Source organism: Eutrema salsugineum, unplaced genomic scaffold (genome assembly GCF_000478725.1).
Source record: "Eutrema salsugineum unplaced genomic scaffold, Eutsalg1_0 scaffold_12, whole genome shotgun sequence".
In the NCBI taxonomy this organism is placed as follows: Eukaryota; Viridiplantae; Streptophyta; class Magnoliopsida; order Brassicales; family Brassicaceae; genus Eutrema; species Eutrema salsugineum.
In genome coordinates this window covers 6708004-6726138 of record NW_006256895.1, presented here as the reverse complement: position 1 = coordinate 6726138, position 18135 = coordinate 6708004, and the positions used below count along the sequence as shown (strand labels likewise).

The 18135-nt window shown below is 36.1% G+C and overlaps 1 non-coding gene across 1 annotated transcript; it reads right to left on the bottom strand.

Annotated features, from left to right (window-relative positions):
* Positions 1–12095: 12095 nt before the first annotated feature.
* LOC112089513 lies at positions 12096–12202 on the bottom strand. Its single transcript, XR_002901151.1, has one exon. It is a non-coding gene; the product is annotated as a small nucleolar RNA R71 (small nucleolar RNA).
* Between the last annotated feature and the right edge of the window lie 5933 nt (positions 12203–18135).

The following is an 18135-nucleotide window of genomic DNA, read 5'->3' as shown; positions in this document are numbered from 1 at the left end:
TCATTAGTGAAACCTAACTCGATTTTTTTGGTTTTTTTTTTATTTGAAATGGTTGCAACACAGAAAAAAATTAAAAATTTATTATAGTTATGTCAAAAATTTTGGATGCTGATGTAAGAGTCTTTTAATATGTGTGTATACATCTTATTTAAATTTAAAATTTCTTATTTTAATATTTTTTATTTTAGTTTTTATTATTAATATAATTTTATATATAATTTCTTTATCTTTAATATTTTTTATAAAAATAATAAAATTTAGAAAAAATTTTAATTTTCAATGTTGATGTGGACCAATAAAAAATTTATTTATAATTTTTAATTCAGTAATAATATTAGAATTTGTAAATTTTCTTAATTTCTTTATTCAGCAATAATATTAGAATTTGTAAACTTTTCTTAATTTTTATTGTTGATGTGGACCAATAATATTGCAATTTTAAATTTTATGTGGACACCCTGAAAAACAAAATTTTGATGCTAATGTAAGAGTTTTTAAATATGTGTGTATACATCTAATTTAAATTTAAAATTTCTTATTTTAATATTTTTTATTTTAGTTTTTTATTATTAATATAATTTTATATATAATTTCTTTATCTTTAATATTTTTTATAAAAATAATAGAATTTAGAAAAAAATTAATTTTCAATGTTGATGTGGACCAATAAAAAAGTTATTTATAATTTTTTATTCAGTAATAATAATAGAATTTGTAAATTTCTTAATTTCTTTATTCAGCAATAATATTAGAATTTGTAAACTTTCTTTAATTTTGATTGTTGATGTGGACCAATAATATTGCAATTTTAAATCCTATGTGGACATCCTGAAAAGCATTTAGCTTCAACTTTTATTAGTATAAGATGTCGATTATTTATCTCTGTTTTCAGTTAAGAAATCTAAAAATAATAAATTTGCCTGAGGATGTAAAGGGATATTTTTCTTCTTTTAAAATTTGGAGGGGGTTTATTTTCTTTTCTTTTGCTGCTGTTTCGTTTACTTTTGTGTAATTCTGTTGGTCTAATCTATCTTCAAATTATATAAAAGATCTAATGTGATATTTATCATGATTAATTAAAATTTTGATATAAGTTAATGTAATAATATAAATTTTTTATTTTAATTATTTATTACAAAAAATAAAAAATGAAATCTGTTTTTTAAATTAAAATTACCAAATAAAAAAAGTAAAGCAAGAGAAAAAAAAAACAGAAACTATCATTAAAATTTATGTTTTTGGAACCATAACATTTTATTTAGAGAGATTGTTTATCAAATTTATAGATAATTAGGTGTTTGGTCCGCATCTTGTATGGATATAAGGGTTTCAATGTTAGAAACCAAAAGCTGGAAAAAAAAAACAACTATTTAAGACATACATGATAAAAGTAAACACTACCCAAAATTAAAGACAAAACATGTTGACAAATAAGTAACTGAAATCACAAACAAATTAAACTAAAACAAAAAAAGAGTTCTTCGTCTCCACATAATTGTTTTTCATCTTCTTCTTTATTCTTCTTATTTATCTTTTAATTTTATTCTTTATCGTATTTTTATTAGGTTTCTTCATTGTCTTCCATCTTTATCTCTCATTCTTCTCTCACGTCTTCTTCTAAGTTTTCTTTCATTTTCTTTTATTTCTTATCCTTCTTTTCTTCATTTTATATGTTTCTTACTTCTTATTCATTAAGTTTTTTTTGTCGCATATTATCCTTCTTTACTGTTTTCCACATCTTTTCCTCATCTTCTTCCTATTCTACTTCTTCTTCTTCATCGCCTTCGTCTTCTTCGTTCTCTCTGACTTCACATTCTTCTTATTTTCCTTCGTCTTTTATATCAATCAAATACATGTATTTGAAAACTTTAACTCTATCTTTCTCCCCCTCCATGCGCCCCTCCCTATCTTCTCTCTCTCTCCCTCTCTCTCTTTCAATATTTCTCTCTCATTCTCTTCCTTTCCCCCGTCCTAAATTGTATATATCATACGATTTAGATAACTACATTTAAAATAAGAAGTGTTTCAAATACAAAAAATAAGAACACAGAAAATACGAACTACATATCATGTACCTATAAGGTTTAACTCTCTACCATTTATCTTTCTCTCTCTCTCTCTCTCTCTCTCTCTCTCTCTCTCTCTCTCTCTCTCTCTCTCTCTCTCTCTCTCTCTCTCTCTCTCCCTCTCTCACTCTATGAAGCTTTTACTCAACTTCTCTCTATCTCCCTCTGATATGATCGTGACCAGCTCAGAGGAGGAGGAACCAGAGGTAGCTGGTAGGATTACTCGTTCCAGAGCTAGAGAGATGGCTAAGGAGGCTCACGCACTCATTGCCGCAGAGGACATCGATTAACTGGAGGCTGGAGCTCACATCTTCAACATCTCTATCTTGAAGAATGAAGAGCCCAGTAACAATGACTAGGTAACTTAGGTGATGATTCTGTACTCTTTTCCTTGGTGAGGATTTTGGAAGGCAAGGAGGTTCTTCTCCAAGGTTTTTAACGAGGCAGAAATCATTGCTACGTCGAGTTACTTAGAAGTTGTTACTAATGGGTAATAATGTGCAAAGTCACAATGACTTGTGCACTAGTATTTAGGCGCACCACTTAGGAATTTTAGGGACGCCTCGCTGTTTTATTTTTAAACCAAACTTCTTGTTGTTTTATTTCAAACTTCATGTAGTTTTGTTATTAGGGCTGCGATTTTCTCTCTTAGTCTATAAAACAGAGAAAATCGCCTAAGTGTTATTCAGTGAAGAATTTTGATCAAACTTTTAACGTGTTCTTCTCTCTTTTTGATTTCTGAGAACTAAAAACTCTGAAATTCGAATCTCTTAAAAACTAATCTGTTTACAAGAGATTCTACTATCTCTCCACTCCATCGATATCATCTCATCATCACCACACCATCAATCGATCTTCTCACCATCGCCACCATCTCAAACCATCGATCCGATCCGCCAGCCACCATCGTCCCTCATTGCATCGATCATCGTCATTGATCCGATCACAACAACCACAAACACCAGCCATCGAGCCACCATCGTATCATCACCACCACCATATCGCCTCATCGATACACTCTGGCCATTATATCGCTGCCTCTTTTGCCTTTCTTTTCAGAGTTGATCACCTAGGATCGTATCACCCTCTTTCTCCAAATTCATTATCCACTTTCCCTTCTTATTTTTCAATATTTTCGTCTTATCATAATTTTTCTTTATTATAATTTTTCTTTTTCTTTTTTTTTGTTTTCTTTTTCGTCTTTTCCTTCTTCTTTATCAATGACGTCAATTTTCTTATTCTTTATCTTTTATTTCTTCTTCTTCATCGTCTACAACTTCTATTTCATTTCTCTCTTCTGATTTGTCTTCTTCTTCTTCTTCCACTTTTGTTTTGTTATACTCTTCTTTCTATTCTTTATCTTTTGGTTTAGTTCTTCGTCATATTTTTCTTATTCTTTTTTTTGTTTTTTGTCTTATTCTTATTCTTCATCATTGTCTTTGACTTCTTCTTCATCATCTTTGTATTATCTTAGTTCTTCTTCTTTTCAGTTTTTATTAGCCTTCTTTATTCTTCTTATTCCTCTTTGGTCTTCATCAAACTCTTCTTCTTCTGGTTTTTCTTCATCTCTTTCTCATCTTCACCTAATTGGCTACTTCATTTTCCCATTTCTCCTTCTTTTACTTTGTTTTCTTCATCTTTCATTTTTTTCTTCCGGTTTTCTTCTTTAACTCCAACATCTTTTTTTATCCTTATTCTTTTTCACTATTTCGTGTTCTCATATGCTTCTTATTCTCCATGGTTTTATTCAAATTCATCTTTTTCGAGTTCTTATCATCAACTACGTCTTCTTCTTTATGATTCTACTTCTAAGTTATAAGAATTATAGGTGAATAAAAGTAAGAGTAATATATATGATTTATTAGGAAAACTATTTGTACGTCTTTTATAACAATAAATAAAAAGTATGAATGGGTAAAAATAAGAACAATATATAAATTATTAATTAGCAAAAACTAATTAGAATCTGTTTAATTATTTATTTTTATTGATGATTATTAAATTTAGAAATTACATTAGGTAAAATAATTAAAATCCAAACACAACAAAAAATCTAAAAAATTGTTAAAATAAGATAATTATGGAATAAAAATCGAAGACAATGCAAAGAATTGACGAAACTTATACTAAAAAACATTGAATAGATCTCCAAACACGAAAGGGATTCATCATAGAACCTGCAAGTAACAAAGCAGTGTACATCATTCGAAGAGAAGAGTGGGAACCCATTGACTTGCATCTTTGAAAGTAGGGTGGACAACACCATTAATTGTTCTTATATCCATATAAAAACATTGATCAAAAACGACATGCAATGAAACCCTTAAGTAGTAGGCTTTGCCAGCGTTAGGGTTACGGTTGGCTATAATACTCGGTCTGGAGTTGTCGCAAAGACGGGGATGGCATTGACGTTTATACGATCCCAAACCCAATGGGTCGGAAATTCAGAATACATATACGATATGACTTTAGGATAGTCCTAATTACATTCAACCAACCTGTAAATTTATCATTGTAAACATCAGCAGAATAATGTTCATCTTCTGTAAAAACGATTGAGATGGAGGCAGATGATATGGCAAAATCTGATGATCACCAAGGGGATGATTGCTAGTCGCTACTGAAATTCATAAAAATTTTGAAGGAAATAACTATTAGGCAATGGATTTACATAAGAAGAACATCTAGAAGCAGAAAAAAAAAATTTAAAGCACGAATTAAAATAAATATAAAAACAGAAATTTATATTTACCTGATGATACTACTGTAAGGCGAGAGATGAAATATTCAATCAGCGAAGTATAGACTATAAAAAAATAGTAGGTTGTCATTACGGAAATGCATAAATAATAGTATATATCAATTTAAAAAAAAAAGAAGTGGATGAATTTTTAAAAAGATGCTAGACCTTAGAAGACGGACATTGTATCTAAGAAAACATGAAAACCGAGAGGAGTATCTATAGCATGATGGATATGCTACGGTTTAGGTTAGTACCAACTTTGATATTTGTGTCCCATAACCAAAATCAGTGGCTTGGGCTGACTTCGAGATCGTTGGCCCATAAATAAAATTGCTGGCCCATAATCGATGGAGAAAAAACCATGTCACAGGTGTTTACACGTAAGATTAATGATCTATCTATCAGAACTAATTAAAATTGCCACATAAAAATTTTTTCTAATAATGACACGTAGAACAATAGCTGTGGAGACGACACATCAGATTTTGAACTTACAAATAATAGTATAGATACTAAATTTTACACTCATGCTATGCATGGATATTGTTTTGATAAAAATTATATGGAACCAATTATATATATTAAAGATATTATTTTTTTATATTAGTTTTATTAATAATATGTTAAAAACTATTACGGTTTGAATCTCATAGTTTATATGTAAGTTGTGAGGTTTTAACAGTTTTGAATCTATACATATCATGTTTAAAAATCATATTATTTGTGATAAGACCGTATTTTGACCACTTTTATGGATTGTTTTTAAATGTTTTTCTAATGCTTTTTATTTCTTTTAAGTGATTATGGTTTTCTAGAAAGACCAAATTGGATAGAAAACCAGATTTCCAGCTCAGAGTCACACCGTCAGAAGTTCACCCACAAATGAAGACCTTGTCACCGTCTGATCTAGCTCAAATTTGTATACCTTAAAGATGGATCAGTCAGCTTTCCAGAACGCTTGACATCAGGAAAATCCAATGGTTCAATCAAAAGTTACGCGAAGAGCAAGAACTCCAGCCAAGCAGCAGGCCAGCACATGGTTTCCCACAGTCGCACACTTCCTGACCGCAGAGAATAAGCGTTCAGACCCAAGAAGCCCAATTTCAAGACGAATCGATTTCTCTCTTTAAAGAAACCCTAGGTGACATCCAAAAATTACTTGAAGACCTACAAATACTTGTTTTAAGAACCATAAGCCATGAGTTAGGAGTTTTTAGTTTGGTTCTCATACTTAGTAGCTTTTAGGTTTAGAGAGATAGAAATTTATCTCTTGAACCCTTTTTATTTCTTCTTCAATATCTATTTCAATACAGCTTTTTCAATACAATGTTTTTGCTTTTTTTAATCATGTCTGAGAAGCTTACTTGTTGGGTTTAAGGGACATTTTGATGGGGATTGTTCGATGAGGATTGTATGAGCTATTAAGCTGAATCCTAGAACTTTTTTTTCTAAACTTATTTTTATTACATGAGAGAACCGTCATGAACTATAATCTGATTTACGTACTTAGTGTTACGAGAGTTTTCATTATCTTCTAGATCTAGTTTTAGAAGAGCAATTCTGCCATAGGAGTCGGAAGCTACGTATGGATGAATTGTGAATATAGATGAGTCTAGTGCAACATTGCGTACATCTATGGCTGGGGCCAGAGTCAGAAGCTACTGGTTAGGGCTTGGATGACAGTTGGTTATGATCATGGGAGTGACATAGTCATACATTCGTACTCGAGTTCTAAAAGTTTTAGTTAGGATCTTTTATATTACTTTTTAGCAATTTTTTGAATCATTCATACCCCGGAGAAAATCTCTGACAACCCAACGCCTCGTTTTAATAGTTTTACATCAATTATATTCAAGCTTTTCAAATTAGGTTTTCTTTAGTTTCTCAGCCAATTTTCTTAAGCATTTTTCATTAAGTCATTCAATCGATTTTTCTTTTTTCACGTTTAGTTTAGGATTTACATTTTTATGGACACTCAGAACCCTATAAAAACCGATTAGGTTCTAGACTTCCTTAATTTAATCTCTTTCAACGGTTTTTGCAGAAAATACCTTTCTTCCTTGTGGATTCGATCCCTAAGTACTACAACTGATTAGATGTGCTCTTGCTGCTTTCATTGTTTCGATTTAGGGTAAAATTTGCTACCACACACACCCCACATCAATTTGGTCGTCACTTATAAGTTAATATACCAAAACTAACTAAAAATATTAAAAATTAATTAATTATATTTAATAAAAATAGTATTGACATAGAGATAAAATGTAACACATCATTTTTTTAAGTCAAGAATAAAAAATTTTCTTATAATTTACACTTTCATTGTCATTATATATCTGTTCTTTAAAGAATATAAAAAGTAATAAATTTAAAAGTTCTTCTTTTCTGCTATAATTTAACCAATAAAAATTTCTATATTGTCTATTAATTTTAAAAATAAACTGATAACTTGTTTTGAAATTAATAATAATTTTAAATTTGAAACCAAAATAATAGATGAATATATATGAAATGAATAAGATCACACAAGATAGATGAATTAAATATATTTTTCAGTAAATTGGTTACGGTAACTTTTAAATGATTGCTCAATGATTATACCCCACCTCTTCAGCTCTTGCAATCAGAATGAATAGTTTTTTTTCCATTATGTTCATTTTTATTTATGTTATATTTTTTTCAATATTTTTTTGTTGACAGCCTAAGTATCTAGAACAGTTCGACAAGCCAAACCAGTGGTACTGAGTTTACATAAATAACTTCATGAGGGTAGACCCGTGCATTTCTTGTAATGTTGTCTGACTTCGGATTTTTTGCGCGTGGAATATGGGATATCGAAAAAAAAAATTGAATATGTTCTTCATCTTCTCAATCTCCTCCAGATACAAAGCAAAAGCTGACCATTCTTTGTGTGAAGACACCATCTTCACTATCTCTGAACAGTCTGTTACAAATGCTACTGATGTCCTTTGATTCTCTAGCATACAATTCATAGCCCATATAAGGACTTCCATCTCTGCATGCAAATGAGAAAGATTCCACCGCACATTTTGTGCTCCCATAGTAATATTCATAGTTCCTTCTTTAAAAGTAATTTTCAATAATAATATCATATTAATTTTTTAATAATTTTTAAGATTATATTCAATTTCATCATACTTCATTCTCACGTATTCCAATTATAATTAAAATAGGAAAAAACCAATAAAATTTAAATAAATTTAGAAAAATAAAGAACAAATAGAACATCTCAAAACTAAGTACTTTGACATAGATCTATGTCAATTCCAAGTCAAATATAAAAATTTTAATTTCTTTGATCATTTTTGCATAATATATTACATGAGATTATGTGAAAATATGTTTTGCAAATGTGAAAAATTAGATGAATATAAATCATAGTTATTAGTTATTTAAAATTCTATGTGTAAATTCTTAAATTCTAGTAACTTTAACTTTTATTAGTAATAGATATATTTTGTATAGATAATAAATTAGTTTTGTAGCAAAAATGGTAATAAAATTTTTTAATCAGAAGTAAAAGTATTTTAATATCATATTGGTTTTTTGTTGGTAGTAAAATTAAATAGATTTCTTTATCTTTATTTTCTTAACAATAATATTAAAATTTGAAATTTTTTCTTAATTTTGAATTTTGATATGGACCAATAAAATTGAATGTTTAAATTCTGATATGGACGCCCAGAAAAGCATAAAGCTTTAACTATAATTAGTAATATAAAATTAAAAATATAAAAAAGTTCCTATATATTTTGTTGTGTTAACAATACAGTTTTAAGATTTGATATTTTTAAAACTTTTAAATATTGTTGTAAACCAATATTATTGAACTTTTAAATTCTATGTGAACGCTTGATATATTCATAAATTGCATCATTTAATGTACATATTCTAGTCCAAATCATGTCTCATTTGCATGCATTTTAGGTCTTTAAGCATTGTTTTAGGACTTAGGAGATTGCATCAGTCCAAGAGAGTTTTGCATGTTTTGGAGTGTTAAACACGTGTTTTTGGAGTTTATTTGGAGTGGAGGATGTGATTCAGATGAAGAAATGGAGTTGAAATGATCAAAAATGGTGAAAAGGAGCAATTTTGGGTTTCTCGGCAAAATGATGTACTGATGGCCGAAGATTCTCGGCCAAAATCCTTCCCGCGGGTAGCTTTCTCGGACAAAAACACGTACCGCGGTCAAGTCTCTCGGCCAAAATTCCCGGGTGCAGATACATTTCCGAAATCGCGTCACCGGAAGATCTTGCCGGCCGATTCAGCTTATAGAGTCTTCAGCAAAGTTGGAGATAATTGAGTCACAAACCCAGGCAAGGTTTAATCAGGGCATTTGGAGCACTGAGCTGAAAGATACGGTCACCGGAAGACAGACCTCTCTCGCATCCATTCCGGAGCAATCCGATACTCTTGAATGATCGCCTGTCCGGGGAATCTTCCGGTCCGATTCAGTTGTCGGGGGCTTCATCAAAGTTGGATAAGATTGGAGCATGGTTCCAGAGCAAGTGAAATCATGGAATTCGGACGCGTGAGGAGAAAGTTAAGCTCGTCGGAAGAAACCCCTGTCTCGCTGCCGTCTTGGACCGACCCGATGAGCTCCGAAGAATGCGAAGGACGGCGCACTTCCAGGCCGATTAGATTTACGAGGCCTTCATGAGAATCAGATATATTTGAGTCCTCTTTCCATAACGTCCAAGATCATTCAATTCGGATCTATGAGCAAGAAGTTAACGTTTCCGGAATGGACACATGTCTAGACGCCTCTCTCTGATCGTGTAAATGCACTGCGAAAATGAGCCCTCCAGGAAGCCTTCCACTTCCCAAGCACCAAAGCTTCCTTCACCGACGTTGGATATATATGTCCTTGTCGTCTGCAACCGGAATCACTCAATTCGGACAAGTATCTTAGAAGTTACACTCTCCGGAATGTGAAGTGGTCCGAGCTGCTCTGAATGCTGCGAGAAAGCCTTGCGACTTGGTTAACTCGCAGGCCTGAAGACGAATGCCTGGAAATTGATGCTGCAAGTTGAGAAGTGCGGGTAAGCTATCAATGGATGAGGTCTGAGGCTCCCGAGCAAGAAAATTGCTAAGTTCGCAATACTGCGACTTGGGCATGCTACCTGGGAGATGCTGGAACCAAGCCGCATGATCACTCGCAATCTACTCTGACTTGAGCCTGCGACCTGAGTGTAATGGAGACCAACCCGCACGGTTTGTACATTCCCCAGAAACTGCCTTGGTCCTGCGAGTTGAAGAAGAAGAAGATTAAGCCGCAGCAAGACTCGCAAAACACTCCTACTTGGGTGTGCGGCTAAGACAAAGCGATTTAAGTCTCACAAGACAAGTTCTTCATCTACTGCGACTTGGGCATGCTACCTGGGAGACACTGGACCAACCCGCAGGATTTCCACTTTACCCACTAAAGCCGGGTCAGGACCCGGTTTGTTCCGGGCTGACCCGGTTCATTAGCACTAAGTATATATAGCTTTTTGAAGAAAAACCCTAGACATGTTATCTTCTCTCTTAGTTTCTCTCTAGTTTTTTTTCCTTTTTAGTGTAAAACGTTTTTGATTAAGAGATATCTGAAGGGATTTGATCATTCCAAGTCTGTTTCTTATCATCTCATAATCTCATTTCTGCTTCTAATCATGATTAACATCATCTCTTGCAAAAGATTAGATGTGTTCTTCATGATTAGTGAGTAGTCATCTTTTAAGCTTCTAGGTGTGTAGATTAGGGTGCTTAGATGTTTTATTTGTGATGTTTAGGGTTTAGATTCTCATTTCATTTCCTTAGTTAGCTGCTCCTAATGCCAGATTTCCTTGGGAAAGTGAAATCTGGGTTCATAGGCATTTCATGCACCAAAAGTGTATGATGAAATGCCTGAAAGAGCTAACTTAAGGGTTTATGTTTTAAATGCCATGAGAATGTTTGTTTGAAGCATAAATGACATATTAAAACTGTTTCTTAATGCTCATTAGTTCATATTTCACAAATGAGAATTTGGTTTAAAAGTGGATTAGTGTAGAGATTAATGCCTTCATGAGAGGATTAGTCTAGATTAGAGTTCTAAGTTGAAATGTTTGTGATCATGTGATTGCTTGCTATGTCTTTCTGTGTAAGATTTTTCTTAGCTCTTATTTTGATGCACAAAGAAGCTGTTTGGTCATGTTAGACTTGGAACCTTATGCTTGTTAATTGCTTATTCACTAATGGGAATTAGTCTTGAATTGGTAATTAACAAAGGGATTTCTGTCATGAGAATGAATTAATCTGAATTGGAAGTCTAGACTAAAGATTTGCAAGTGTTGCATTGTTTGGTTAGCATCATGAATTCACATTTAAAGCACCCTGATCAATGATCACATCTAGAGGTTTAGCTTTCTCTTTATTTGAATTTGAGTGTTTGTTTAGTTTCTCTTGCTTGTTTAATTCTTAATTACTGTTTGTTCTTGCTTGTTTTGTTATATGCTTTTAGATAATCTTGGTTACTAACTCATCTGCTTATTAGACTTGGATTAAGATAGCTCCTCATAGTTCTAGTGTCTAGAATCTCTCCATTTGGATTGATACCTCAAGTGCTACAATGACATGAGTAGTTGAGGAATTGATCAAGGATTAAAAAATTCCTACTATCAATTTGGCGCCGTTGCCAATTGGAGAGTTCATTCTAGCATTAGGACTTTGGATCTTCTTGAGATCAAGTCATTTTCTTTTTTTTTACTGATTACCTTTCAAGTGCTGTCTTTGTTTTCAGGTGTATGAACACCAGAAGTCAAGCAAGGAGACAAAGAGAAAGAGCTGAGCACATTGAGAGGTTGGGTATGGATCAAGGGAAACAGGCTCATGGTGGTAATGGAAACCACCAGAATCAGGAAGAGCCACCACCTCCACGTCCAAGACAAGTTGTGGGAGCTGGTGATGAGGCCAATGCTCAAGTTCAAAGACATGGGATTCAAGCCCCAACACCTGAAAACGATTTTGAGATCAAATCTGGCCTGATTAACATGGTATAATCAAACAGGTTCCATGGCTTGGCATTAGAAGACCCATTAGATCACATTGACAACTTTGATAGAGTTTGTGATCTAACTAAGATGAATGGAGTGGGTGAAGACAGTTTCAAGTTGAGGCTATTTCCTTTTTCTCTAGGAGACAAAGCTCATCAGTGTGAAAAGTCTCTACCTCAAGGATCAGTCACAACTTGGGAGCAATGCAAAAGAGCATTTCTAACCAAGTTCTTCTCTTCATCAAGAACAGCAAGGTTAAGAAATGAAATCTCAAGTTTCATTCAGAAGAACCATGAATCATTTTGTGAGATTTGGGAAAGATTTGGATGTTATACCATGCAATGCCCTCACCATGGATTCTCAGATGCTCAGCTGCTAAGTACCTTCTACAGAGGTACTTTACCAAAGGTCAGACTTCTCTTGGACACAGCTTCAAATGGTAATTTCATGACCAAGGAAGTCAATGATGCCATGACCCTAGTGGAGAATGTAGCTCAGAGTGATGAGCTTTATGGATCAGACTTTGAAAGGAATTCAAGAGGAGCTGTGAGTGCTGAAGAGGAAAGGACAAGGAAAGACATCAAGTCTCTCAATGAGAAGCTAGACACACTTCTCTTAGCTTCTCATCAGTCAGCCAACTTTGTTAGAGATGTGAATCATGTGTTTCAAGACACATTTCAAAGGGAAGACATCACAACTGAGGTGAACTTTGTAGGTGGCCAACAAGGTTACCAAAAGGGCTTTACCTACTACAAGAATCCCCCAAACCAAAACTTCTATCCTCAAAACACTCAACAACAAGGTTTTGTCCTTCCCCAACAACAAAGTCTCCAACAGAACGCAGAGAATAAGGATCAAGAAGTGCAGAACCTGCTCCAGGAAATCCTCAAAGGTCAAGCAAGTGAAGCCATGGACTTTAACAAGAAAATGGCAGAGATTAACAACAAGGTGGATTGCAGTTATTCTGATCTTCTATCTCAGCTTTCAACCTTGGCTTCCAAAGTCAAGACTCTAGAGAACAACAAGGGCCACTGCAGTTCTCAAGCTCAAAGATCTTTACCAGGGACATCAGTAGCACATCCAACAGAATACTGCAATGCCATCCTCTCAAATGATGAGAATCATACTGCTGTCCAAGAAATTGAGGATCTTCTCCATGGCAATGTCTCAAGTGCAAAGTGCCTAACACAAGATGATGAGGACGCCATCATAGAGGAGTTTGACTTCCTGTTCTGTGATCTCAATGAGGACATTGAGAAAGAAGGCGGGGAGGCAGCTTGTTTTGATATGAAAAAGAATGATTCTGAGATTGTTGAAGGAAAGGATCAGAGAATGGTTCAAGGAAGGACATCTGATGGAGTCTCTAGCACTGGCTCAACAAGTGTGAAACCCAAATCTATTCCCAAGCTAGGCAACCCAGGAAAGTTCTCCATCTCATGCTCTCTTGGAAATTTGAAAGCGGACAATGCTTTGTGTGATTCTGGATCAAGCATCATTGTAATGTCTTTAGACATGGTGGAGAGACTAGGGATCAAGAGTCTTAAGCATCACCCCATGTCAATCACCTTTGGAGATTCATCCTCAAAGAAACCATATGGAATCCTTGAAGACTACCCATTGAAAATTGGTGAATGCATAGTTCCAACAGATTTTGTAGTTATGAAGATGAAGAAGACAAAAGAGCTACCTCTTTTGCTTGGAACTCCATTTCTGAACACCACAGGAGCAAGGATGGACTTTGATACTCAAAGAGTGGTGCTTGCTAAGGTAGATGATGAAGTATCTTATCCTCTTAAGCCTCCTCTTGCTGGGTTTTGTGGAGTTATATCTGATGATTCTGATGAGTTGAAACAATATGGGATGATGTATGTGGGGAGTATTGGAACTATAGAAGAAGCTCAACCCCTTGCATCTGTTGAGAAAAAGAAAGAATCCCTAATAAGACCTGATCTTGAGTTTGAAGGGGATTTCTTTAGTGACGATGAAGCTTGCTTGGAATCTCTATCTCCTACACCAAGTGAGAAGGAGATCAGCAGCAACAAAGGCAATGGCTCAGGGTCTCAAGACAAGAACCCACCAAGAACCAGACCATTCACACTTGAGTCATCTTCTCAGGTCTTAACTCTCACTCCTTGGAAGTTTGTTGGTGGAGCTGTTGAATACAAGGTTAAAGGCAATGGAAGATCAAGACCATTTGCCAAAGTCAGAGCTATCCTCACACCAGAGTTCATAGACAAAGGATCTGATGGTGTTCAAGAGCTGATGAACAAGGACCTACTGCTTGAATTCATGGACAAGACAAGGAGCATCAAAGCTCCTCCTCTCACTCACTAAGAAAAGAGTATGAAAAGTCAAACTTAGTGACTTTAAACAAAGTGCTCTTGGGAGACACCCCAAGCTTATCCTTGTATATAATCTTTTTAATCTTTTCTCTCCTTTCTTTTTATGTTTTAGGATCTTTTGATGGGTTTTGTGAGTTGGTCTCAGGTTCTAGGTGATTTTTGGAGGACATAGCCCAGTGGTAAATGAAATGGAGCATGTGGGAGGGCTGAGAGAAGTGTTCAAGGTCTGGAAAACTTGGAGGACGCCTGAGTGCTACCTAGATGTGCGGCTTGGTGCAAGAAGAGCCCAGGTCGCAGCCCAACTCGCAATTTACTCCGGCCTGGGCGTGCTACCTGGTGTAAGAAGACCAAGCCACACAAAACCATGAAGAGGCCCGAAGTGTTTAAGTCCCAAATACTGCGGCTTGAGAGTGCGGGTCAGAAGAGAGGAAGCTAGGCCGCACGTCCATTCGCAAATTACTCCGGGTTGGGCGTGCTGGCTGGGAGCAAGGAAACCAGGCCGCACCAAAAAGAAAAGTGGCCGAGCTGTTTAAGTACAAAAACCTGCGACCTGGTGCTGCTACCTGAAACCCAAGAAAGCTAATCCGCATGAGGACTCGCAAATTACTCCGAGTTAGGCGTGCTACCTGGGAAGCATGGAGGCTATGCCGCAGCATGGGAAGTAAGGCCGAGGTATCTATGTCCCAAAGTCTGCGAGTTGGTCCAAGACAAGTCCATGCCGCACAAGGGAGTTCAGGCCAAGCCAAATCCATCTCCAGTGGTGTCTGGCCTCATCTGGTGCAGATACTCACTCCCCTTTTGCACAAGTACCACACCAGGTATCACTCCAAACACTTGTAAATGAGCATTTAGCATTTTTCTTTATCTTTAGCATTTCATGTTTGATTTTTCCTCTTTCTCATGCTTTTATAACACAAGGGACTGTGTTATCTAAGTGTGGGGGAGGGGTTTTGTGTTTACTAATCATCTTTATCCTGCTCTTATTTTCCTTTTCACTTTGAGTCTCAGTTTGCATTCATCTAAGTGCATATAAAAACCAAAAAATGGAAAAATCTGAAAAATTTTCACAAAAAAATGCTCATGTAGTTGCATTCACATTTTAGGTTGAGTCTAGTTTGCATTTTCATATAGGTTGCATCATATGCAGATGGGAGTAATGATAGGTTCTTTCCTTGAGAGTACATCACTTTGAGAATTTGGATTAAATATGCTTGTGAAATGACTTCTTTGCTTGCAAGGCTTGAAATGATTTGAATCTGAGAAGCAAGTTTGAATTGAACTCAACTCTAATAAGTGAAAATCTTGAACTTGACTTGAAATTATCTTGTGATGCATTGTTTCAATAAGCTTGTGGATACCTATATACATATTTGAGCTAGAATCCTGTTTTTACCACCCTCTTCCTTAGCTCAAATAGCTGAGTCCACATCTGGATCAGTTTTCCTCACCCTGAACCCATCCTTCTTTCAAGCCAAATGTTTGTGTGTGATTGAAAGGCCACCTTGGATCAAACTTAGCAGAAAGTGTTAGGTTTAGAGCGACAAGGGCAAGTCTCATTGAGTGTTAAGTTCCATCATCAAGGAGCTGAGAGATTTGGGGAGAACTAAGTGTTGGGGAATACTTGTTGGTGAGTGGAAAGGAGAGATGAGTGGAAATAAAAGGAGAATGGTGAGAACTAGGGGATAGAAAAAGAAAAGAAATCAGTCTTGGAGTTTTGAGTCAAAGAAATTGAGCTCTAGTGTTTTGAAAAGAAAAAGTCTAGCCTCTAAATAAAAAGAAAAGAAAAGAAGCCCAAGAGCTCAAATGTTTTAAAAAGAAAGAAAAAGAGGCTAGAAGTTACCAAAGAAAGTGAAAAAGAGCTATGTAAAGTTTGAACTCCAAGACTTGAGTGTGAAAATGAAAAATGAGTCCCCTAGTGAGAGGAAATTGAGTGTGGAAAGTGAGGTTCTTGAGAGGTTGAGCAAGTGAGAAAGCTTTGAGTAGAGTGTGGGGTGGGATGAGTCCTTGCCCTTGTATGCATAGGTTGCTTTTTACCTTTAGCATTCTGCCAAAGTTTGACCATCCATAGAGAGATCCCTTTGCTGCATTGAACCCACTCAGGCGCTGATGAGATCATTTTAGTCTCATTACCTCACCCTAGCCAAACTTTGCTTGTTTGAACATTGCATCATTTGATCCACTTGGTAAAGAGCTTAATGAATGTCAAAGAGTTGAGGAATAAGAGAACTTGTGGAGATTACAGTTTAGTTGATACATCAGAGTATGGTCTTGCATTGCATATTGAGCATGAACATGAATTCTCTTAGTGGTCACTTTTCTCTTTCAAAGGAAAAAATGAGCTCCCAATGCATTCAACCTTTTCCTCTCATTTGTTCCTTTTTGCTTGAGGACAAGCAAAGGATAAGTGTGGGGGAGTTGATATATTCATAAATTGCATCATTTAATGTACATATTCTAGTCCAAATCATGTCTCATTTGCATGCATTTTAGGTATTTAAGCATTGTTTTAGGACTTAGGAGATTGCATTAGGTCCAAGAGAGTTTTGCATGTTTTGGAGTGTTAAACAGGTGCTTTTGGAGTTTATTTGGAGTGGAGGATGTGATTCAGATGAAGAAATGGAGTTGAAATGATCAAAAATGGTGAAAATGAGCAATTTTGGGTTTCTCGGCAAAATGATGTACTGATGGCCGAAGATTCTCGGCCAAAATCCTTCCCGCGGGTAGCTTTCTCGCCAAAAACACGTACCGCGGTCAAGTCTCTCGGCCAAAAATCCCGGGTACAGATATATTTCCGAAATCACGTCACCGGAAGATCTTTCCGGCCGATTCAGCTTATAGAGTCTTCAGCAAAGTTGGAGATAATTGAGTCACGAACCCAGGCGAGGTTGAATCAGGGCATTTGGAGCACTGAGCGGAAAGATACGGTCACCGGAAGACAGACCTCTCTCGCATCCATTCCGGAGCAATCCGATACTCTTGAATGATCGCCTGTCCGGGGAACCTTCCGGTCCGATTCAGTTGTCAAGGACTTCATCAAAGTTGTAGAATATTGGATAATGGTTCCAGAGCAAGTGGAATCATGGAATTCTGACGCGTGAGGAGAAAGTTAGGCTCGTCGGAAGAAACTCCTGTCTCGCTGCCGTCTTGGACCGACCCGATGAGCTCCGAAGAATTCGAAGGACGGCGCACTTCCAGGCTGATTCGATTTACGAGGCCTTCATGAGAATCAGAGATATTTGAGTCCGTTTTCCAGAACGTCCAAGATCATTCAATTCGGATCTATGAGAAAGAAGTTAACGTTTCCGGAATGGACACATGTCTAGACGCCTCTCTCTGATCGTGTAAATGCACTGCGACGATGAGCCCTCCAGGAAGCCTTCCACTTCCCAAGCACCGAAGCTTCCTTCACCAAAGTTGGAGATATATGATACCTCTGTCATCTGCAACCGGAATCACTCAATTCGGACAAGTATCTTAGAAGTTACACTCTCCGGTATGTGAAATGGTCCGAGCTGCTCTGAATGCTGCGAGAAAGCCTTGCGACTTGGTTAACTCGCAGGCCTGAAGACAAATGCCTGGAAATTGATGCTGCGAGTTGAGATGTGCGGGTAAGCTATCAATGGATGAGGTCTGAGGCTCCCGAGCAAGAAAATTGCTAAGTCCACAATACTGCGACTTGGGCATGCTACCTGGGAGACGCTGGAACCAAGCCGCATGATCACTCGCAATCTACTCCGACCTGAGCCTGCGACCTGAGTGTAATGGAGACCAACCCGCACGTTTTGTACATTCCCCAGAAACCGCCTTGGTCCTGCGAGTTGAAGAAGAAGAAGATTAAGCCGCAGCAAGACTCGCAAAACACTCCTACTTGGGCGTGCGGCTAAGACAAAGCGATTTAAGTCTCACAAGACAAGTTCTTCATCTACTGCGACTTGGGCATGCTACCTGGG